Consider the following 24757-nt stretch of genomic DNA (forward strand, 5'->3'; position numbering starts at 1 on the left):
TTGTAGATTTGTCCCGTTCTGGTGCTTGCAATGTCTTTTGTTCTGTAGCTGTGTGATATGTGCTTATGCTGTATTGTGATAGTCGTTGCCTATAAACAATAATATGTATTGAATGGAACTGAATTACCGTATTTTTTGCTCTATAGGACGTATCCGACCATAGGACGCACCTTGTTTTAGAGGGGTAGAACAAGAAAAAAAATTCTCTCCCTCTCTGCGCAGTGCCCCTTCAGTGAAGCGGCAGAGAGGGAAAGCTGTGCAGCGCCTCTCCAGCGAAGCAAAGCCATGAGAGCGAGAGGGATCGGTGCGCACCGACCCCTCTCGCTCTCCTGGTTTCAGCAAAAGCAACCCAAAGCCTCCGGAGTGCTCCCACTGCGCTTCGGAGGCTTCGCGTTGCTGTCGCTGAAGCCAAGGAGCCTGCATTCGTTCCATAAGACGCACACACATTTTCCCTTAATTTTTGGAGGGGGGAAAGTGTGTCTTATAGAGCGAAAAATACAGTATTATGAAGCAAACTCTCAAAACCCATTGGCTCACATGGTGACTCACCAGTCCCCAAACTATGGAACTGACTCCCACAGGAGCCAATGAGGCCCACCAACTTGGATGGCTTGAAAAGAAGATTAGACAAATACAAAACGGTCACTGATGTCTACTAGCGGGTCCTCGCAGCGGAATCACATCCATCCAGTGCTTTACCAACTGCACTGGCTCCCGGTGGAGTACAGGATCGGGTTTAAGGTGCTGGTTTTAACCTTTAAAGCCCTATGCAGCCTAGGACCCTCGTACCTACGGGACCTACGTACTCTCCTGGTATGCCCCGCAGAGGACCTTAAGGTCCAGAAATAACAACATTTTGGAGGTCCCAGGTCACAAGGTGGTTAGATTGGTCTCAACTAGGGCCAGGGCCTTTTCAGTACTGGCCCCAACGTGGTGGAACACTCTGTCACAAGAGACTAGGGCCCTGCGGGACTTGACATCTTTCTGCATGGCCTGCAAGACAGAGCTGTTCCACCTGGCCTTTGGTTTGGACTCAGTCTGACCCTTATGTTGCCCTCCCCTTATGGTTTCAATCTATCAGCTACTTTTAAAATGAGGCTGAATTTTAAATAGCATTTTAACCTGTATTTTAAATTGACCCCCCCCCCCATTATGTTTTTGCTGTGATTTTATTGGTGTTAGCTGCCCTGAGCCCGGCTCTGGTCGGGTATAAATACAAGTTATTATTTATTATTATTATAGCTAGAATGGCTGTGCTCTGCCTACATGGCTGGAGGCAGCAAAGCTTCTGGTTACCAGTTGCTGGAAAACACAGGAAGGGAGAAAGTGCTCTTGTGCTTGGGATTTTTTTCTTCTTCTGTTCTTGCGTTTTGAAACTTGAACCCAGTTCCTGCTCTCTCATTCCTTTTTTTCCCAATTTTTTTTATTGATTTTCCAAAATTTTTCAACAAACAAACGAACATACCGTATTTTTCGCCCTATAAGACGCACTTTTTCCCCTCCAAAAATGAAGGGGAAATGTGTGTGCGTCTTATGGGGCAAATGCAGACTCCTTGGTTTCAGCGATAGCAACGCGAAGCCTCCGAAGCCTGCGCTCCGCAGGAGAGTCTGCTCTTTGAGGCTGGCGGTGGGGGAAAGCAGCGCTTCCACCATCGCCAGCCCCAGAGGATGGGGGGCAGCAGGAAGGCGTGCGACACCTTGCCGCTACTCTCCAACCCGACTTCGAGGCTGGCGGTGGGGAAAGCAGCGATTCCCCCATCGCCAGCCCCAGAGGATGGGGGGCAGCGGGAAGGCGCGCGACGCCTTGCCGCTACTCTCCAACCCGGCTTCAAGGCTGACGGTGGGGAAAGCAGCGCTTCCCCCATCGCCAGCCCCAGAGGATGGGGGGCAGCAGGAAGGCGCGCAACGCCTTGCCGCTACTCTCCAACCTGGCTTTGAGGCTGGCGGAGGGGAAAGCAGCGCTTCCCCCATTGCCAGCCCCAGAGGATGGGGGGCAGCAGGAAGGCGCACGACTCCTTGCCGCTACTCTCCAACCCGGGTTTGAGGCTGGCGGTGGGGAAAGCAGCGCTTTCCCCCATCGCCAGCCCCAGAGGATGGGGGGCAGCAGGAAGGTGCGTGACGCCTTCCCGCTACTCTCCAACCCTCCTTTGGGCTTTTGCGGGAGATGGGGGAATTCCCCCACCTCCCGCAAAAGCAGGCAAAAGCCGTGTGCTCTTTAAAGAGGCTCCGCGGCTTCTGCTGGCTTTTCTACGAGGGGGAGGATTCCCCCACCTCCTAGAAAAGCCCGCAGGAGCCGCGCACCCGTTAAAGAGCAAGCGGCTTTTGGGGGCTTTTCCCCAAGGAGGGAGAAGGGACTGACTGGCCGAGTCAGTCCCTTCTCCCTCCTGCGGGCTTTTGGGGGAGATGGAGAATTCCCCCACCTCCCGCAAAAGCCCGCGTAAGCCGTGCGCTCTTTAAAGAGGCTCCGCGGCTTTTCTAGGAGGTGGAGGAATTCCCCCGCCTCCTAGAAAAGCCCACAGGAGCCGCGCACCCTTTAAAGAACAAGCGGCTTTTGGGGGCTTTTCCCCGAGGAGGGAGAAGGGACTGACTGGCCAAGTTAGTCCCTTCTCCCTCCTGTGGGCTTTTGTGGGTGATGGGGGAATTCCCCCACCTCCCACAAAAGCCCGCAAAATCCGTGCGCTCTTTAAAGGGCCTCCGCGGCTTTTCTAGGAGGTGGGGGAATTCCCCCACCTCCTAGAAAAGTCCCCAGGAGCCGCGCACCCTTTAAAGAGCAAGCGGCTCTTGGGGGCTTTTCCCCGAGGAGGGAGAAGGGACTGACTGGCCGTTTCAGTCCCTTCTCCCTCCTGGTCGAAAAGCCCGCAGGAGTCACGTGGGGCTCCTGTGGGCTTTTGCGGGAGGTGGGGGAATTCCTCCACCTCCCGCAAAAGCAGGGAGAAAGTCTTGGAGTAGCGCACAGGCTGCGTGCAGCCTGTCCGCTGCTCCCAGAGCTGCGGGGAGGGGGAATCATATTTTTCCCCTTGATTTCCCCCCCTGAAAACTAGGTGCGTCCTATAGGGCGAAAAATACGGTAAATCTTAACTCTACTTAATCCAATCTTAGTAACATTGTTAAGTGACTTCCTCTAATTCCCCTGGCTGAATTTCAGTGTATATCATTGTAACAGTTTTCCAAAACCAATTTTCTCATAAAATTAACTTAATCACTTAACATCTTTCTTTCTTTTCATTTTAACTTTAAACATATTATTCTCTAACATCACATATTTAAATCCTAAGACAATCTGGTGTTTGCAAGTTTTTTCCAATTAAATTATCTTAACATATTTAACTAAATAGTCTTTAAATTTCAACCATTCCGCCTTCTCTCTCATTCCTGGTTACTCCTCCAATGCTCCATGCCACAGCTCCAGTCCCCCTTACCTCCGGATCCGAGGAATCGCTTCCCTTCCTGGACCTGGGGGTACTTTGCTTCCAGCCTTCAGTCGGGGTAGATTAGGCTCTCTGACGAGAAGACGACTTTGGCCTTAGCTTGCCTGAATTTCTTCAGGAGTTCTTCCCGGCCTGAAGCAAATATGACGTCATAGCTGCAGGGGAGGAAACAGGGAGGAAAGGATGGTACCGGAAAGAGCAGGAAGAAGAATTCAAGGAGGTGCTTCTGCTGGGAAAGGTATAGAAGTTATTTTTCCTTACTGGTCCATGACAAGGGAGGCTTAGTTATGGGATGGGTCCCTCTGGATTTTGCTGAATTACAACTCCCACCAGCCTCTGCAAACACGGCCAGTGGCCAGGGATGATGGGAGTTGTAGCGTAGCAACATCTGGAGCATGAAGAAGAATAAATAATAATAATAATAGTAATTTATTATTTATACCCCGCCCATCTGGCTGGGTTTCCCTAGCCACTCTGGGCAGCTTCCAAAAAAACACTAAAATTCAATAACCTATTAAACAGTAAAAGCTTTCCTAAACATGGCTGCCTTCAGATGTCTGCTAAAAGTTTGGTAGTTATTTTTCTCTTTGACATCTGGAGGGAGGGCGTTCCACAAGGAGGGTGCCACCACCGAGAAGGCCCTCTGCCTGGTTCCCTGTAGCTTCATTTTTTGCAGGGAGGGAGCCGCCAGAAGGCCCTCGGAGCTGGACCTCAGTGTTCGGGCAGAACAATGGAGGTGGAGACGCTCCTTCAGGTATACTGGTCCGAGGCCGTTTAGGGCTTTAAAGGTCAGCACCAACACTTTGAATTGTGCTCGGAAACGTGAAAGGTTCTCCTACACCTGCGTTCAGGAGAATGGGATGCTGCCCCCACAAACCTGTCTGCCCCCAGCCAGCCTCCACCTGCCTGCCTTTCTTACCACCAATCTGCACAGAACACACTGCTTATGGTCTCCTTACCTCTCTGTGAAGAGGATGACCAAATCCTCCTTCTCCGCATATTCTTCCAAAGCTGACTTTAAGAGACGGATCTTCTGACCACCTCCTGTCGTCCTTTTATTCTCTCCTCCGTGCCACTCCTCTCCTAATCCTAGGACCTAGAAGGTGAAAGCAGATTTGCAATGAAGCCTTTCTTTGCCCAAGTTCTCTGCTTCAACGGGTTAGCACCTGTGCATTTTTAATAATAATAATAATAATAATAATAATAATAATAATAATAATTTATTCTTTATACCCCGCCCATGTGGCTGAGTTTCCCCAGCCACTCTGGGCAGCTCCCAATCAAGTGTAGCAATATCTGCTGGCGATGCAATACGGGAAAAGGTACTATGATACATATAATAATAATAATAATAATAATAATAATAATAATAATAATTTATTATTTATACCCCGCCCATCTGGCTGGGTGTCCCCAGCCACTCTGGGCGGCTTCCATAAAAACCAAAAATACAGTAAAATATCACACGTTAAAAACTTCCCTGAACAGGGCTGCCTTAAGATGTCTTCTGAATGTCAGGTAGTTGTTTATCGTTTTGACATCTGCTGGAAGGGCGTTCCACAGGGCGGGCGCCACTACCGAGAAGGCCCTCTGCCTGGTTCCCTGTAGCTTTGCTTCTCGCAGTGAGGGAACCGCCAGAAGGCCCTCGGCGCTGGACCTCAGCGTCCGGGCAGAACGATGGGGGTGGAGACGCTTCTTCAGGTATACTGGACCGAGGCCGTTTAGGGCTTTAAAGGTCAGCACCAACACTTTGAATTGTGCTCGGAAACGTACTGGGAGCCAATGTAGGTCTTTCAAGACCGGTGTTATATGGTCTCGGCGGCCGCCCCCAGTCACTAGTCTAGCTGCCGCATTCTGGATTAGTTGTAGTTTCCGAGTCACCTTCAAAGGTAGCCCCACGTAGAGTGCATTGCAGTAGTCCAAGCATATATGGTGGAACTGTTTAAACATCAAACAATTTTGGGAAATAATATATAATGAAATGAAAAAAATGTTTAGATACTCATTTAGGAAAACACCAGAAGGTTTTCTATTGGGAATAGTACCAGGAAGCCTAAAGGAAGAAGATAAGACCTTATATTTATACGCAACAGTAGCAGCAAGGCTATTGATTGCGAAAAACTGGAAAAGTGGTACAATACCGACAAAAACAGAGTGGCTTGCCAAATTATTGGAGTATTACAATATATCCAAAACAATGCAAGAAATTGGAAGGATTTCAAAAGAAAAGATAGATAGGGACTGGAAGGTGTTTAAAAGATACTTGCAAAATCATATCGAAAAATCAGAACTCCTATTAGAATAAACAAGTTCCGTTTCAAATACTGAAATATCAAATAAGATGGAAAACAATGTGTAATAGAAAAAGAAGTATGAAATTAGGGTAAAGGTGTGTGAAAGAAAGTAATAGAAGTGGAAAGAAATTGTAATTGAGTAGATTGGAAGTCAAACACAAAGGTGGGGTGAAGGGTTGGTGGATGGTGATGGGGAAAGGAAATATTTGTGGGATTGACTGTAAGTATGTTTGAACATTTTTAAAGATTGTATGAAATGTATGTTTGTATGCTTGTATATGTGTATTAATGATGAACTAAAAAATAAAAATTATATTTTAAAAAAAAAACTACCTTCTGAAGGCCATTTCGGAAAGCCACTTCCAATCTTGGGAGAAGGTAGTGTTGCAGGCTTCACGCCCCCAACACGCGCACGGAGGCTGGCTCCCAGCCCCGCGCAATCTGGGGAATCCTCGGCTGTGTCATCCCCAGGCCAGCTTTCCTATCCAAGGGGGAGTTCGGTTAATGATGCAATACCACAGGAACTGTGTTCCGTGAAGTATGCCTCCTTTGACCAAGCTGTAAAGCTTATCCGGAGATTCAACAGGGGAGCCCTGTTAGCTAAGTGTGACATCGAGTCTGCCTTTCGTCTTCTTCCAGTTCACCCAGATGACTTTCGTTGGCTGGGTTTTAAATTTGAAGGGGCGTGTTTTATAGATAAAGCCATGCCCACGGGATGCTCGGTAGCATGTGCAGCCTTTGAGACCTTTAGCACATTTCTGGACTGGGCTCTTCACTTTAAACCAGTTCCGAAGGGGTGGGACATTATCTTGATGACTTTATTCTGGTGGCAAGACAATCTGTTGCTTCAGGGTGACTTTCAGGTACAGTCTGACGCAGTGGGTTCCTTAGGGTTTGGCGTCTATTTTAAAGGGCAGTGGTGTATGCAACCTTGACCTTCGACCTGGCAGGGTTAGCCTGTAACGCGTGACCTCACCTTCCTAGAATTTTTTCCAATCGTGGTCGTGGTACACTTGTGGGCGGAAGTGTTCAAAGATCACCGGGTAGGCTTCTGGACAGACAACCAGGCGGTTGTCTCAGTCCTGTCAAAACAGTCATCACATTCCCCGAGGGTGGCAGCCCTGCTGAGATCCTTTGTCTTTTTGTGCCTAAAACTAAACATTTATTTCTCGGCTAAGTTTGTACCAGGAGTTAATAACAACATCGCGGATGCTCTATCTCGTTTCCAGATGGATCGCTTCTGCTCGTTGGCGCCAGAAGCACAGCAATTGCCACAACCATTTCCGGAGCACCTTTGGAGCCTTGGGAGCGAGAAGTCCTGAACGGAGAGTATTAGCATCTGTTGCCCCATCAACACTTAGATCATATAAAAAGGCTTGGTCAGATTTTTTGGCGTTCCGTAATAAAATAGAGAATGATAGGGGTGACACCCCCCCCCCCTACAAAGGCAGAGGTGCTAAAATACCTGGTACATTTACGAGGGTTGGGCCGCACAGCAAAGACACTTAACATACAGTCTGCAGCAATCTCCTTCTTTTGTAAGGCCATGTACTCGGTGCTGATTTTCTGGTGAGGAAGGTGCTGGAGTGCCGGCGCAGGCTTCAGCCTCCCAGCACCGATGGTAGAAGACCCATAACCTTCGACATCCTATGTCAAATCCATGAAAAAACTAAGGGCCATTTGTTGGTCAAAGTATGAAGCACACCTATTTTCAGCAGCTTACTCCATCGCCTACCCAGGAGGACTCCCCTGAGTGAGTGCTTGAGGGCCCTGCTCTTGCCACTTACCATCTGGCCTGGGGCGGGGCCTGAAGCCTCATAAGGACTGCGTGCTGCTTGCGGCCTGCTGCCCAGGAGGACTCCCCTGAGTGAGTGCTTGAGGGCCCTGCTCTTGCCACTTACCATCTGGCTTGGGGCAGGGCCTGAAGCCTCATAAGGACTGCGTGGTGCTTGCGGCCTGCTGCCCAGGAGGACTCCCCTGAGTGAGTGCTTGAGGGCCCTGCTCTTGCCACTTACCATCTGGCCTGGGGCGGTGCCTGAAGCCTCATAAGGACTGCGTGCTGCTTGCGGCCTGCTGCCCAGGAGGACACCCCTGAGTGAGTGCTTGAGGGCCCTGCTCCTTCCTGCCACTTACCATCTGGCCTGGGGCGGGGCCTGAAGCCTCATAAGGACTGCATGCTGCTTGCGGCCTGCTGCCCAGGAAGACTCCCCTGAGTGAGTGCCTGAGGACCCTGCTCCTTCTTGCCACTTACCACCTGGCCTGGGACGGGGCCTGGTAGGCCTCACTAGGACAGCTGTTATTGCCAGAGGGGCACAGAGTGTTTTTAAAATGTTTTTTAAAAAATTTATTTGGATTTTTTTGTATGTGGGGGGTGGGGGTGGGATGGATGTTTGGTTGGGCTTGGGGAATTATTATTTTTTTATTTTGAATGTTTTTGTAATTTTTACATTTTTTTTATTTGTATTGTTTCATTGGTTTTCTTTGTTTGTTTAGGGTGTTATTTTGTTCTTAGGGGGAGGGGTCAGGGCTGCCGGGGAGTGGGTCCCAGCCCACAAAATGGCTGGGGCATGTTCCACAGGGGGGGATGCACTGGGACAACTGATCTCAGTGATCACGGGTAGGAGGAGGAGTTACGCTAAGACTAGAGCATGTCATTACAGAGGAGGCAGGTTTAGTCGTTGTCTGAGGACTATTCCTGCCTCCGGGTTTGGTCCTGACCGGATGGATACTAGAATCAGCAAGGGATACCCACATGACCTGAAGGTGTTGTTGTGCAATGCCAGGTCAATGATTCATAAGACCACTGCCATACATGACGTGATCATGGATGGAGGACTTGACCTGGCATGTGTAACAGAGACTTGGTTGGGTGAAGCAGATGGGCCTGTCCTTGCTGCCGCTTGTCCACCAGGTTTCTCTTACGCACAGCAACCCAGGTCATGTGGGCGGGGAGGGGGGGGTTGCAGTGATTTTTAGGAAGTCATTAGTTTGCACCAGGCATCCTATTGGGAAGACCCAGTTTTCTGAGTGCATGTTCTGGAAGTTGGGCAATAGGGGCAGTACAGGATTCCTTTTGGTGTACCGACCTCCCCGCTGCACCAAGGATTCCCTGCCCGAGCTGCTTCAGGTCGTGGCGGATGTTCTTCTGGAGACACCTAGCTTGGTCGTCCTAGGGGATTTAAAAATCCATGCCGACACGACCTTACAAGGGGCCGCTCGGGACTTCGTGGAAAGCATGGCCTCCATGGGGCTGTCCCTGAATAAGTCTGGCCCAACCCATAGCCGTGGACATGCCTTGGACCTGGTGTTTACCTCTATGGATGTTGGTGATCTGACACTAAGTAAAAGCGAAACGAAAGAAGTGCCATGGTCAGATCACTTCCTGGTGCAACTGGACTTCTCTGCGACCCATCCCCTCTGCAGGGAGGTGGGACCAATTCGGATGGTCCACCCCCGACACTTAATGGATCCATATGGTTTCCAGAGAGTGGTAGGGGATGCTTTATCCCATGTTGATGGCCTTTCAGCCGATTCCCTGGTGGCCCGCTGGAATGTGGAGTTAACCAGGGCTATTGACTGTTTGACTCCGAAGCACCCTCTCCGATTGCATGGAGCCCGGACAGCCCCGTGGTTTTCCACGGATCTGAGGGCAATGAAACAATCGTTGAGACGGCTAGAGCGCCGGTGGCGGATAACTCATTCCGAATCTGACCGGACACAGGTTAGAGCTCAACGTCGAGCCTACCTAGTGGCGATAGCGACGGCGAAGAAGAATTTCTTCACCGCCTCTATTGCATCTGCAGAAAACAGCAGCAGGAGACTTTTTCAGGTGGTTCACAATTTAGCGGAACCACCTGCAACATCGGAGCCCAGTACGGGCCACATGTTCTCCTGCAATGATTTTGCAAAGTTTTTTGCAGATAAAATCGCTCAGATTCGGGAAGAAGTAGACTCCACCGTGGGAGCAGGGCCGGGGCGGGAGAGTGCTAGAGTCCTGTCTAGTCAAGTTGCGTGGGATCAATTCCAATCTGTTACCTCCGAGGATGTGGACAGGCTGCTTGGACGAGTGAAACCAACCACCTGTCTCCTGGATCCTTGCCCATCCTAGCTTATAAAAGCTAGCCGGGAAGGACTGGGCGATGGGCTTCGTGGGGTGGTGAATGCTTCCCTCCGTGAGGGAGCCTTCCCAGACCCACTGAAAGAGGCGGTTATTAAACCGCTTCTTAAAAACCATCTTTAGATGCGGCCACGATGGCCAATTATCACCCAGTCTCAAATCTTCCATTCCTGGGCAAGGTGATTGAGCGAGTGGTTGCTGAACAACTCCAGGCACGCCTGGAAGAAGCGGACCATTTGGATCCCTTCCAGTCAGGATTCAGGTCTCATCATGGGACTGAAACTGCCTTGGTCGCACTGGTTGATGATCTCCGGTGGGCTAGGGACAAAGGTGAGAGCTGTTTCCTAGTTCTGCTGGATCTCTCAGCGGCGTTTGATACCATCGACCATAGCATCCTTCTGGACCGTCTTGAGGGGCTGGGAGCTGGGGGCACTGTCATACAGTGGTTCCGCTCCTTCCTCCTGGGCCGTGTTCAGAAAGTGGTGGTGGTGGGGGATGAGTGTTCAGACCCCTGGGCTCTCACTTGTGGGGTGCCTCAGGGTTCTGTCCTCTCCCCCATGCTTTTCAACATCTACATGAAGCCGCTGGGAGAGATCATCAGGAAGTTTGGGCTGGGTGTTCATCAGTATGCCGATGATACCCAGCTCTACCTCTCTTTTAAATCAGAACCAGTGAAGGCGGTGAAGGTCCTGCATGAGTGTCTGGAGGCGGTTGGAGGATGGATGGCGGCTAACAGATTGAGGTTGAATCCTGACAAGACAGAAGTACTGATTTGGGGGACAGGAGGCGGGCAGGTGTGGAGGATTCCCTGGTCCTGAATGGGGTAACTGTGCCCCTGAAGGACCAGGTGCGCAGCCTGGGAGTCATTTTGGACTCACACCTGTCCATGGAGGCACAGATCAAATCTGTGTCCAGGGCAGCTGTTTACCAGCTCCATCTGGTACGTAGGCTGAGACCCTATCTGCCTGCGGACTGTCTCGCCAGAGAGGTGCATGCTCTTGTTATCTCCCGCTTGGACTACTGCAATGCACTCTACGTGGCACTACCTTTGAAGGTGACTCGGAAACTACAACTAATCCAGAATGCGGCAGCTAGACTGGTGACTGGGGGCGGCCGCCGAGACCATATAACACTGGTCTAGAAAGACCTACATTGGCTCCCAGTACGTTTTCAAGCACAATTCAAAGTGTTGGTGCTGACCTTTAAAGCCCTAAACGGCCTCGGTCCAGTATTCCTGAAGAAGCGTCTCCACCCCCATCATTCTGCCCGGACACTGAGGTCCAGTGCCGAGGGCCTTCTGGCGGTTCCCTCATTGCGAGAAGCAAAGCTACAGGGAACCAGGCAGAGGGCCTTCTCGGTAGTGGCGCCCGCCCTGTGGAACGCCCTTCCAGCAGATGTCAAAGCGATAAACAACTACCTGACATTCAGAAGACATCTTAAGGCAGCCCTGTTCAGGGAAGTTTTTAACGTGTGATATTTTACTGTATTTTTGGTTTTTATGGAAGCTGCCCAGAGTGGCTGGGGAGGCCCAGCCAGATGGGCGGGGTATAAATAATAAATAATAATAATTATTATTATTATTATTATTATTATTATTATTATTATTATTATTATTATCCAGCGCCTCGTGCATAGGCGAGGTGGTTTGCGATGACCAGCCAGATTCTGTTGCATGTGGGATCCTCTTAAAGGATGTGACACTATCTCGCTCAGATCTAGTTCTCCATATCCGGAGCTCAAAAACTGATCAGCTAGGTAAAGGGGCCCTAATTTGGCTTATAGCAACTCAAAAGAAAGGGCCATGTCCAGTAAAGGACGCAAGACGATTTATATATTTGAGACCAAATACCCCTGGACCATTTTTCATACATGCAGATGGCTCCCGCCTTACAAGACATCAGTTTACACGTGTTATGCGTAAGGCAATTGCTGGTTGCGGTTTTCCCCCAGCTGAATTTGTGGCCCACTCATTTCAGATCGGGGCAGCCACTACAGCGGTACACTTAGGCCTACCGGCTGAAAGGATAAAGGATCTGGGTCGATGGAAGTCAGATGCTTTTAAAGGGTATATTCGGAGGCCTTTATGAATGTTTTCATCACCCCTGACCCCTCCTTGATATGTTCTTTTCCTTTTAGGTGACGTGGTTGTGCGTGTGTGGATCAATGGCCATAGTAACGTCCACTGGGCCAGAAACCGTGCTGTCAGCCGTGGCCAGGGGTGCGGGTTAGATCTGCCAAAAATGTTGAAATCTACTGGATCACTCGCCGTGGAATGCGTTGGGCGGAATTTCTGCCAGCAGTAAAAGCTAGAGCCACTGTAAAAGGCCCACCGGATGCCCTTGTCATTGGTGGGTGAAAATGATTTGGCCTACCGGAAGGGTGTGGACTTAATGTGGAACATTTTCTTTTTTAAAAAAAAAAAAATATTTATTAGTTTTCCAACAAATTAAACACAACACTACAAAACACCAAAAAAGAAAAAACATACAATACAATACAAAAAAAGAAACAAACCAAACCAAACAAAACAAAACAAAAACCATTTAAAACACAATCCAATTTCAACATCTTATCTTTCTTTCCCTTATTTCCTCGACCTCCTCACACCTCCCTTTTTGTATTCCACTTCTGTTAATTGTTTCAGCAATTCCTTTCCATCTTCCTCTGTTTTCTATCCTATAATTGTCTTAACACCTTCTAACCATATTCAGTGGTGCCTCGCAAGACGAAATTAATTCGTTCCGTGAGTTTTTTCGTTTAGCGAATTTTTCGTCTTGCGAAGCACAAAATCCCATAGGAATGCATTGAAATTCAATTAATGCGTTCCTATGGTCAAAAAAAAGTCCAAACAAAGCCAAATTTGGTACAACAAGAGTTTATTAAGTGCTCTTTAAAGTCACACATACTGTAAAGAGCATTTCAAAAATTGAAGGAACAATAAATTAAGTTTCTAAACATGACAGAAAAACATTTAAAAATCAACAAAGTGTACAGTACATTTTCTAAGACTCTGGGGAACAACTCGAAGAAGGTTCCTCTTCCACTCTTTGCTTCTTGCTGAAGAACCCCCTCCTCAACTGTTCCCCCAGCCACCCACCACACAGAAATTCAAATCCAGATTTTATTAAAAAAAACAGCAGAGTGGCCCAATGGTCACAGAAAATCATAAAAATGCAGGAAAAAACCACAAGCTTCCAGATTCTTGCAAACCCCTCCCCAACACCAAGTCCTTGAATTCCAAACACCCCAACCCAAAATCCAACCCCCCCAAAAAAGTTTTAAAAGTTTATTATTTTTTTATAAATATTTTTATTGCAAATTTCAAACGAAGAAAAATCACCAAACATTTACAATCCCTTCACCAAGAAATAACAAACAAAGAAAGATATGCATAAACAAAAACAAAAATCTAAAAAAAAAAAAACATCCTGACTGTTCATAACATATTTTTTCATACCTAACTGGACTTCCTCACATCTCCCTTCCATGCATTCTCAATAATAAAGTTATAAACAGCAATTTATTACCTTGTTTCAGTTCTTAATTTATACTATTCAAATATTATGTCTCAAACTTCAAATAATTTTTGTCCAATACTTATTGGTTTAGTTCAAATATAATATTACTTTCGTTTTCTTAAACATCACTTAGTCTCATATATCTTTCAACTAAGTTGCTGGTACCATGCTCTTTTCAATCGTGCAATTTCTTAACATTCATACAGTTTATGCTGTTTTTGTAGATAGTCCTTAAATTTTTTCCAGTCCTCTTCCATTGTCTCTTCTCCCAAGTCTCGAATTCTGCCAGACATTTCGGCCAACTCCATATAGTCTATCAGTTGCGTCTGCCATTCTTCCAGTGTGGGCAAATCTTGTGTTTTCCAATATTTTGCGATGAGTATTCTTGCTGCTGTTGTTGCATACATAAAAAAGGTTCTATCCTTCTTTGACACTTTCTGGCCAACAATACCCAAGAGGAAGGCTTCTGGTTTCTTGGGAAAGGTATACTTAAATACCTTTTTTAACTCATTATAAATCATTTCCCAGAAGGCCTTCACTCTTGGACACGTCCACCAGATGTGAAAGAATGTCCCTTCAGTCTCCTTACATTTCCAACATTTATTATCATGCAGGTGATATATTTTTGCAAGCTTGACTGGGGTCATGTACCACCTGTATATCATTTTCATAATATTTTCTTTCAAGGCATTGCATGCCGTGAACTTCGCACCGGTGGTCCATAACCGTTCCCAGTCAGCAAACATAATGTTGTACCCAATGTCCTGAGCCCATTTTATCATGGCTGATTTAACTATTTCATCCTGAGTATTCCATTTTAACAGCAAGTTGTACATTCTTGAAAGTACCTTAGTCTTTGATTCTAACAATTCTGTTTCTAATTTCGATTTTTCCACCTGGAATCCTATCTTTTTGTCCGAATTAAAAACCTCCTTAATCTGGGCGTAATGTAACCAATCTCGCACCTTGTCCTTTAATTTCTCCAAACTCTGCAACCTCCAGGTATCTCCAACTTTTTCTATTATTTCACAATATTTTGGCCATACGGCCTCCATATTGAGTCTTTTCCGAGCCTTAGCTTCCATTGGTGATAACCACCTTGGGGTCTTATTTTCTAATAAGGTTAGAAAGGTTAAGGTTATATTATGAAGCTGCAGCTTTCTGCTGGATGAAAGATTGGCTACTTTTAGAGAACACTGATGTCCTGGATCTGGAAGGGTTTAATAATGCTTTTGGATGGCATGCTTATTTGTGGTACGACAAGGTAAAGGTTCACAAAGCGTTCAAGAACCATGTTGTCAGGAAAGCAATATTTAATGTCTGGATAAAATAAAAAGTTTTAAAAGTTTAAAAGAAGTTTTGGAAAAGCTTCAAAAATCACCAAAGTCTTCAAAAACCTCAAAAAAGGCTACCACACCGCGTTCTATGAGTTGCTCCTCGAAGTCAAATCACAACTGTATTAACGGTGTTAAGAAAAAGGAAACAAACTTGCAAGACGTTTTCGTTTTTCGTCTTGTGAAGCAAGCCCATAGGGAAATTCGTCTTGCGAAGCAGCTCAAAAAACGGAAAACCCTTTCGTCTAGCGAGTTTTCCGTCTTGCGAGGCATTCGTCTTGCGGGGCACCACTGTTTTTCCCTTTAAAGCTTATTAATCTATTTATACTTAATTCCTTATAACATTTCTACTAAAGCCATATAACTCCATTCCAACATTTTTCTAACATTCATTAATTTTACAGTATTTCTGTAAATAGTCTTTAAACTTTTTCCATTCTTCTTCCACCGACTCTTCCCCCTGGTCTTGGATTCTGCCAGTCATTTCCGCCAATTCCATGTAGTCCATCAACTTCATCTGCCATTCTTCCCTGGTGGGTAAATCTTGTGTCTTCCAATATTTTGCAATGAGTATTCTTGCTGCTGTTGTTGCATACATTTAAAAAGTTCTATCCTTCTTTAACACCAATTGGCCGACCATGCCCAGGAGAAAGGCCTCTGGTTTCTTAAGGAATGTATATTTAAATACCTTTTTCATTTCATTATATATCATCTCCCAGAATGTCTTAATCCTTGGGCACGTCCACCAAAGGTGAAAGAATGTACCTTCAGTCTCATTACATTTCCAACATTTATTATCGGGCAAATGGTAGATTTTTTGAAGCTTAACTGGTGTCATGTACCACCTGTAAATCATTTTCATTAAATTTTCTCTTAGGGCATTACATGCCGTAAATTTCATACCTGTGGTCCATAACCGTCCCCAGTCAGCCATCATTATGTTATGTCCAACATCTTGTGCCCATTTAATCATAGCTGATTTCACCGTTTCATCCTGAGTGTTCCATTTCAACAGCAAGTTATACATTCTTGACAAATTCTTGGTTTTTGGATCTAACAATTCTGTTTCCAATTTTGATTTTCCACCTGGAAACCAACTTTTTTGTCCAATTTGTATGCCTCCATTATTTGATAATAATGGAGCCAATCTCGCACTTTGTTTTCAATTTTTCAAAGCTCTGCAATTTTATTCTGTCTCCATCTTGTTCCAGAATTTCCCAATATTTCAGCCATTTGGCCTCCATATTGAGTTTTTTCCTGTGCCTTCGCTTCCATTGGTGACAACCATCTTGGGGTTTTTCCCCCTAACAAATCCTTATATCTTATCCAAACATTAAACAATGCTTTTCTAACAATATGTTTTTTAAATGCTTTATGTACTTTTACCTTATCGTACCACAAATATGCATGCCAACCAAATACATTGTTAAAACCTTCTAAATCCAACACTTCAGTATTTTCAAGAAGCAGCCATTCTCTCAGCCAGCAAAAAGCAGCTGATTCATAATAAAGTTTAAGGTCTGGCAGGGCAAATACACCTCTTTCTTTAGCATCCGTTAATATCTTAAATTTTATTCGAGGCTTCTTGCCCTGCCAAACAAATCTAGAAATATCCTTCTGCCACTTCTTGAAACAATCCATCTTATCCAAAATTTGCAATGTTTGGAACAAAAATAACATCCTTGGCAGCACATTCATTTTTATCACAGCAATTCGGCCTAACAATGATAACTTCAAATTTGTCCATACTTCTAAATCCTTTTTCACTTCAGTCCAACATTTTTCATAATTATCCTTGAATAAGTTCACATTTTTAGCAGTCATGTTAACCCCTAAGTATTTCACTTTTTTAACCAATGTTAGTCCTGTCTCCTCCTGAAACTTCTCTCTCTCATTCATAGTTAAATTTTTCTCTAGAACCTTGGTTTTCATCTTATTCAACTTGAAACCTGCAACCTGTCCAAATTCTTGAATCAGTTCCAATACCCTTTTAGTACTAGGTTCTGGCTCCTATAAAGTCAATACTAAATCATCAGCAAATGCTTTCAATTTGTACTGTTTAGCTCCCACCTGTATACCTTTAACCTCTTGGTCCTTTCTAATCATGTTTAGCAAAACCTCGAGGACCGATATAAAAAGCAATGGAGAAATTGGGCAACCTTGTCGTGTTCCTTTTTCAATCTTAAACTCTTCTGTCATCACATTATTCACAATTAATTTTGCCTTTTGTTCTGAATAAATTGCACCTATACCATTTTCAAAACCTTGTCCTACCCCCATCCCCTGTAGATTCTTCTTCATAAAACTCCAAGAAATATTGTCAAAGGCTTTCTCTGCATCCACAAATATCAAGACTGCTTTAGTATTAATATTCACTTGTAGTTTTTTCTAGAATATTAATTATATTCCTCGTATTGTCAGACAAATGTCTGCCCGGGAGAAAGCCCACTTGGTCTGTATGAATTTCTTCTGCTAACACATTTTTTAATCTTTTAGCCAAAATATCTGCGAAGATTTTGTAATCCACATTAAGGAGCAATATAGGGCGGTAGTTCTTGAGCTGTGTCTTTTCAGTCTCTGTTTTCGGTATAAGTGTAATGTAAGCTTCCTTCCACGACTCTGGTGCCTGTCTTCCTTCCAATATTTCATTGCAGACTTCCTTCAATGGTTGTATTAACCATTCTTTCAACGATCTGTAATATCTTGAAGTCAAACCATCTGGTCCTGGAGATTTGCCTAATTGCATGTTTTGGATGGCCCCTTCCACCTCCTGATCCGTTATCTTATAGTTCAACATTAACTGTTTTTCCTGAGAGATTTTATATAGTCCATTCATTTTAAAAAATCGTTCAATATCCATTTCTTTTTGCTTCTCTTGTGTATAAAGTTGTTTGAAGTATCTCTGAAAACACTTCCTAATCTCCACTGGGTTCTGTATATTCTTTCCTTCCACTTCCAAGTTCGTAATAGTATTGAGTTTTTGTCTTTTTTTCATCTGCCAGGCCAACAATTTTCCACACTTATTTGCCAATTCAAATGTCTTTTGCCTCATCTGTTTGATCTTCCATTCTATTTCCTGATTCATCAGCTTCATATATTGTGTTTGGTATAGCTTTATCTCTTTCAGGATCTCCTGTGACTTTGGTTTTGCTCTCAGTTTTTTCTCTCCTTCCTTTATTTTCCCCAGGATTTTATCCTTTTTTTCATTCTGAATTCTCTTCTTAATTGCATTCTGTTGTATTAGGAATCCTCTCATAACCGCTTTGCTTGCGTCCCAAATTACTCTTTTTTCCACTGTAGTATTCATATTTATCTCAAAATAATCTCTTAGAGTTTTTTTGGCCTTCTTAGTCACCTCTTCATTCCTAAACAAAGTAACATTCATCCTCCATCTAAAGGAACCAATTGACGTCAATTTCATTTCCATCTTCACAGAATTATGGTCAGAGCAAGTTTTAGGGCAAATCTCCATTTTGCAGATCTTCGGAACCAGTCCCCTGGTTACCCAAATTTGGTCAATTCTTGTCCAAGTCATTTTAGCCTCAGAGAAAAAAGTTCCCCCTCTTCCCAGAGGGTTCTTCATTCTCCAAATGTCAACTAAGTCCATATTTTCAGTCATGTCAAAAAATGTTTTTGGTAGTCTACCATCTTTGGTGACTACCTGTCTCTGTGCCTTGTCCATATTTGTAGACACCACTCCATTCATGTCTCCCATCAAGATCATATTGTAGTCCATATAGTCCATCAAAGTCTCATGTAGCTTCTTAAAGAATTCTGATTTTCCTTCATTTGGTGCATAAATACCTACAATCAGAAATTTCTCTCCTTGTAATTGAATTTCAATTGCAACAAATCTTCCTTGATCATCTTTAAATATGAATTTTGGTGATAGGCTCTCCTTTGCATAGAGGATCACTCCTCTTTTTTTAACTTTATCCGATGAAATAAATTCTTGGCCTAATCTTTTATTACTCATTATCTTCCTATGTAGCCTTATCACATGTGCTTCTTGTAAACAAATCAAGTCCAAATGCTCTTTTTTCAATAAATGAAATACTCTCCGCCTTTTTTCGGGGGAGTTCAGTCCATTCACATTCCAGCTCAAGACCTGCAACGCCATCATGAAGTTACTCTGGTACCCCCCCCCAACTGCACCCAATGCTTGCTCCTCTTCTGTTGGTAGTGGTGGTGACACGTTCACTGGGAGGTCCAATCCAAAGGATAATGTCGATATATCCAATGTTCCCCTGTTTGGTGATCTTTTGTCCGATGCTCTTTGCTCTGGTCCTCTATCTGGTGATCTTCTATCCAATGCTCTTTTCCAATTCCCTTCTGCAGATCTTCTTCGTATTTAATCAAAAACTTTATCTTCTACTGATCTTATTTTTATTTTCCTTCCTTTGAAACTGAAAGATAGGCCTTGGGGGAACTCCCACCTAAAGATGATTTTATTCCTTCTCAGCAGAGCAACAATATCTCCGTAGTTGGATCTAAGATCCAAAAGGTATTTTGGAACGTCTTTAAAAATTTCCACTCTTGACTGATGTATTTCTAGATTCTTCTGGTAGTGCCAACCCAAAATTTTGTCTCTCTCTTCTTTGGTCCGGAGAGAAATCAAACAGTCTCTTGTTCTATTCATCTCTTTCTTCCCTCCTCTTCCAAGTCTAAATGCCCTCACAATTCTAAACTTTTCTTGACCCAAGTCCAATTCCCAAAAATCAGCAAATTCCTGTGTAAGAAAATCTATCAGGCTTTCCTTCTCCAATTCCGGTATGGCTCTAATCCTCAAATTTGTCTGTTTTTCTTTAAGTTCAATCATAGCAAGCATCACCTTGTGTTCGTCAAGTTGCCTCTGTAGGGTTGGAACTACCTCTTTCTCCAATTGAGTTACTTTACAATCAGCTGCAGCTGCCTTCTCCCTAGCTTCCTCCGCAGTCTGCCGTGTCAAAGTAGATTCCTGTATCAATTTCTGAATGGATTCTGTATTGGTGTTCACCTTTTGTCCCAAGTTATTTATACTTTCTGTGTTTAAAACAATGTTATTAGTTGCAGTATCCACTTTCTTCTTAAGCTGTTCCAGTGAAATATTTATCTTACTTAATGCAACTGCTAGAGCCTCTTCTGTCGACATTCCTTTTGATTTTAAATGTACTGATGCAGAAACAGCAGCCCCAGAAGAGGCAGAGGAGCCTGATGTTGAAGCTCTCCTGGGTTGCTGCCAAGTCTTACCGGATCTCAATGTTCCCCCAGCTGCTGGCTGTTCTGTTTTTCCCTTTTGATTTGCCAAAACACTTAACAAATTCAAGGTCAGTCCCAAAGTCTCATGGTTTCTTATCTTGTGACTGGAAATTCCCCTAGCCCAGCTCTTATAAAGCAACCAATTTTAAAGACTTCCACTAGGGAGAAACAGTTTCTATTTGTAATAGTCAATTAGTATCCTCTTTCAAACACAAATCCGGAGTTATTTTCAATTTTTCAGTTACTTTTACTCCTTTTTAGTAACAGCCGGAGACAATAGAAACAATGTATTTCTCTTATTTTGCTAGCTGTCAAAGAACGTTCTAAGCGCTGTCAATGAACATTCCAAAACGTCGGTCCTGCTAGCAGCCCGTTTCCAGGGTCAGAGCGGCAGTATTTTTACTCTCATCACTCTCTCCTGCAGGTATACTCTGTCCACAACTTCCCCCCCTCTTCTCCTGCCACCAAGGGGGGGGGTTATACTCTTTTCCGATGGAAATTTAGTCTTTTACAAAAGGCTTTCCAAGACTTTAGCTTGCAGCCTTATTGCTTCCGTCTATTTACAAATGGGGAAGGCGGACTTCCTGTGTTGAACCTCCCCCGTTTCGATGCCAAATTAAACTTTTAAAGTCCAATTCTCCCTCTTCCGCTCTACTCACGGATAGTTACTTTGAAGTCAAATTGTCCACAGGAAAAAGTCAGTGCTCTCCGGCCACAGCTATGCGGCTTCGCTCCGTGGAAGAAGCAGACGATTCGAAGCACCGTGCCGCTCACCCCACTTCGCTCCGGATCCCCAAAATCGGGTTTCCCCGCGAGTAGGGGAAGCGCAAAAGGTGCCCGCCGAATCCCACGCTCACAGGCTTCTCCTGTTTTCTTTAGTTTGTTTGGGAGGAGTGGGTATGCTGTGGTGCAGGTATTTTCAATTGTGTCCCTCTCTAGGTGTACCCATTGTTTTGTCTCATCTTCGAGTATATATGGGATTATATGGCGTATTTGGTTGGCAATGTAATGCTTCTATGTTGGGGATTCCCCATCCTCCTTCTGAGGTGGGGAGGTGCAGGTATTTGGGGCTTATTCTTGGTTTTTTGTGAGAAGATAAAAGAGTGTAGTTTTCTCTGCCAACTGCGGAGTTGGGTTGTGGGGATCCAGATTGGGAGGGTTTGGAATAGGTAGGTTAGTTTTGGGAGGGTGATCATTTTGATCATGGCTATTTTGTCTGAGAGAGTGAAATTCATGTTATTCCATCTCTTTAGGTCCTTGTTAATTTGTCGCCACAGGGGCTTATAGGGCTTATAGTTGTGGAGGTACAATTTATTGAGGTTTCTGGTTATTTGTACCCCTAGGTATCTGAACTTGGTGTGGCAAAGTTTTATTTTGGTGACCTTGGTGAGTTCTTTTTGGGTGTGAGGAGGGGTGTTGAAGAACATAGCTTCTGACTTTGTAAAATTTACCTGTAGGCCCGACACCTTTGCAAATATGTTGAGTTCTCTGATTAGGGAGGTTGCTGTGCTTATGGGGTCTGGTGTTGTGACCATTGGTCGTCTGCGAAGAGCCCTAATTTATAGGTTCTGTCTTTTATTTCCACTCCCTTGATGTCTGTGGCTGCTCGGATTCGGATTGCTAAGGGTTCCAGAGCCAGGATAAATAAGAAGGGAGACAGTGGGCACCCTTGTTTCGTGCCTCTTTCGATAGCTATAGTATTAGAATCCATATTGTTAGTTCTGCATTTTGCTGAGGCTTGGAGTAAATTTGTTTGAGGATTTGTAGGAAGTTGGGGCCTTCAGAGAAGGAGAGGAATTTGTTTAGTGTCTTCTGAAAGAATTCTAGTTGATTCGAGTTTGGGGCATATATGGAGCCGATTGTCAGTTTGATTTTGCCATCTAGTGTCCCTTTAGCAAAAATGAATCTGCCTTTTTTATCCTTTAGGACTGTTGTGGCAGTGAAGTTCAGGTCTCTGCTGAGTATTATGCCTACGCCGCGAGCTCTCCCTGAGCCTCGTGCGACCCACTGTTGACTGAAGTGGGGGTCGCTCAAGAGTTTGCTCCCTTTGGGTGGGTTGTGTATTTCTTGTAGGAAGGTGATGTGTGGTTTCATGGTGTTTATGTATGAGGTGATGCATTTTCTTTTTATGGGGTATCCCAGCCCCCTCACATTTAATGTAATTGCTTTTAGGCTAGCCATCTTGCTTATCTATTATGTAGGGTGATTCCTTGCCAACCTGTCCAGGTTGTCCTGTGTCTCTCACTTTGTGTTGTTTAACAAACTGATGGGGTTGCGCTGACCTAGCGTGTGATGGGTGGGGGATTAGTGGGATTAGGATCAGGTTTGGGTTAAAGAGTGGGGGATAAGTTATAGAGAGTATCCTATATGTAGTCATATAGGTGTTTGTTAGGGGTATTTGGGCCATCTGGTGTTTAGCCGGTTGGTCCTGAGTCTCAGCTGGCGTGGATGGCCTAGTTCAGGGGCAGGCCATCCTCCCTGTCGTTTGCGATAGGGGGTGGTCAGTGAGACAGTGTTAAGCATCTTTGTGACACCAATGTCGGGTATAGGGTTCATAAGCAGTGTTGCCAGTGTTATTAGCAACATGTTATTAGCAATATGTTGGGGTGGGGATGTGGGTGTTGGTACGCTCTGGTGCCACCATTGTGCTGATTGTGTCAGATTTTAGCTTGTCTGTGGGTTGTTGGGTGGTGGGGAATATGTTTTGAAGTCATCTGGACTGGCGTTGGGGTGGGGATCTCTGTGGAGATGCAGGGCTGGGGGGGTTGCTAATGGTGCTGGCTATATTTATGGCCTAGGGGGAGGGGGAAGGAAGGGGGAAATCACCAGTCCTTCAGTTCGAGATGTCTTCTGGGTGCTTCATTCAGCTGTGGTGGTTGTTGTAGGGTCGACGATCTGTGATGTGTTGGTTTGGTTGATCCTGGTCTGTTGCCTTGTGCTGTATGTTCGGCAGGATGCTTCTGTGCGTGGTGGTGGCTGGATGTGCTGGTTTGCATTGTTGTGTCGCTTCTGTTGCTTCTTTTTCCTCTTTACTGTTGTCCATTTGTTTGGTGTTGTTTCATCATGGTGGTCATGATTGTCACTTGGTGGGTCTGTCGGTTGCCATTCCAGTGGAGGGTCGAGTTCAAGGTTCTTCAGTAGTTGCAGGGCTTCAGGTATGTTGGTAGCTGTGTGTTGTGTTGTGTTGGTTGTTAATATAAGGCGGAAGGGGAAGCCCCATCGGTACTTGATCCCTGCTTGTTGGAGGCGCTGGGTGCATGGGCGTAGGTTTTTCCTCCGATTTAGGGTGTCCTGAGATAAATCCTGTAAGGCCAATATGGGGTTGTCTCCGTATCAAAAGCTTGTTGTTGAGTTTCTTAGGTTGTTCCATACCTCTTCTTTCTTTCTGTAGCGTGCGAAGCATACAATGATGTCTCGTGGGGGGACGTTGGGTTTCGGCATAGGTTTTAGGGCTCTGTGAGCCCTCTCCAGGTCGCCTACCTTGAGTGTCAGGTTTGGGAATGTATTTTTCAGCCAGCGTACAATTAGGTCTGCTGGGCTTTTCTCCTCCACTTTTTCAGGAAAGTTGCGGAAGCGGATGTTACAGGGTCTACTACTAAGTCTGCCAGTTTGATTTTCATGGCTGTGTTTTTCATATCTACTATTTCCAGGTGGCTTTCCAGTTTAGCCACTTTATTATTGACACGTGTGTTTTCCTCTCGGTACTTCTCTACCATTCTTTCTTGTATAGAGTTTTTTCTTGTATAGAGTTCTTTCTTGTATAGAGCTTTGCTAGAGTTTCCATTTTGGAGGTCATGTCACTGAATGCTTTGAGTAGTTCTGTTAGTCTCATTTCCACTTCCTTCAGTTCTTGTTTTGTTGCTGGGTCGTTGTCATCTTGGGGGGGTTGTTGTGTTCTTGGTGCTGTTTGCCATCTCCCTGGTTGGTGTCATCGCAGTCTCGTCGATGTTTTTGGTTTCAAATTTGTTTGGCATCCTCTTGGAGCAGGGTGTGTTGTGGTTAGGGGTTGTGGTGATTGCTGGGTGTTGCTGATCTGTTGAGCTGAACAGGCGTTGTTGACTGGTGGCTTTTATAGAGCGTCTGGATTAGGCCGTCATTAGTGTCCAGTCTGGGCTGGGCTGTAAGGGCTTCTCTGGGGTTCCCTCAGTCACCTCAGCAGTGTTTCCGAGGTGGGGGGGCAGCCAAGCAGACAGATGAGTAAGCCAACAGACAGACGGTTCACATAAAGGGGATGGTGGGCAGGGGTATGAGAGATTGGTGGGGTAGGGTCAGAGGGAGAGTGTGTGTTGGGGGGGTTATTCGTGGGTGCACCTGTGTGTACACGTCTGTGCACGGATCCTCACGAAAGGGGTATTGGGGCCCAGTTGAGGGTGGAGGGAGGGGTTAGGGGTTCGTAGTCAAGAATTAGGAATTTCAGGATGTCAAGGATGTGTTCAGGAAAGCAATGTAGAGTTTGAAGGTGAAAAAGGAGGGGAGGAAAGGGGGAGAAGCAGGGGAGGGGAGGAATGGAAGTCAAGAAGGGGTGAGAGAAAAGGAGGGAAGGAGAGGAAGGAAGGAAGGAAGGAAGGAAGGAGAGAGAGAGAGAGAGAGAGAGAGAGAGAGAGAGAGATAAGGGGGGAAGAGACAGGGAAAGATGAAAATGCTTGGTTGCAGTGGTGGTTCTAGTTATAGTATGAGGTAAGACCCCTGGGGGGGATTGCTACTGAAAGTGTGTGGGGAGGTATGTGTATGTAGATTTTAGGGTTAGGAGGGCAAGAAAGACTAGAGAAGCAGACTAAATCAAAGAGGGGAAGCGGGGGGGGGGTGAGAGATCTGAAGATGTTGAAGT

At 45.3% G+C, this 24757-nt stretch overlaps 1 protein-coding gene across 1 annotated transcript in view; it reads right to left on the reverse strand.

The window, feature by feature from the left end:
- Positions 1 to 24757, reverse strand: part of LOC310711927 (procollagen-lysine,2-oxoglutarate 5-dioxygenase 1-like) — a 174431-nt gene that overhangs the window by 18842 nt on the left and 130832 nt on the right. The window contains exons 3-4 of the mRNA XM_083514427.1: positions 4388 to 4524; positions 3420 to 3583 (exon numbers count right to left, since the gene is read on the reverse strand). The gene's annotated coding sequence lies outside the window, so the exon portion shown is untranslated. The remainder of the gene's footprint in view (positions 1 to 3419; positions 3584 to 4387; positions 4525 to 24757) is intronic.

The sequence above is a fragment of the Podarcis liolepis genome (assembly GCF_965112155.1).
Source record: "Podarcis liolepis genome assembly, chromosome: 7".
In the NCBI taxonomy this organism is placed as follows: Eukaryota; Metazoa; Chordata; class Lepidosauria; order Squamata; family Lacertidae; genus Podarcis; species Podarcis liolepis.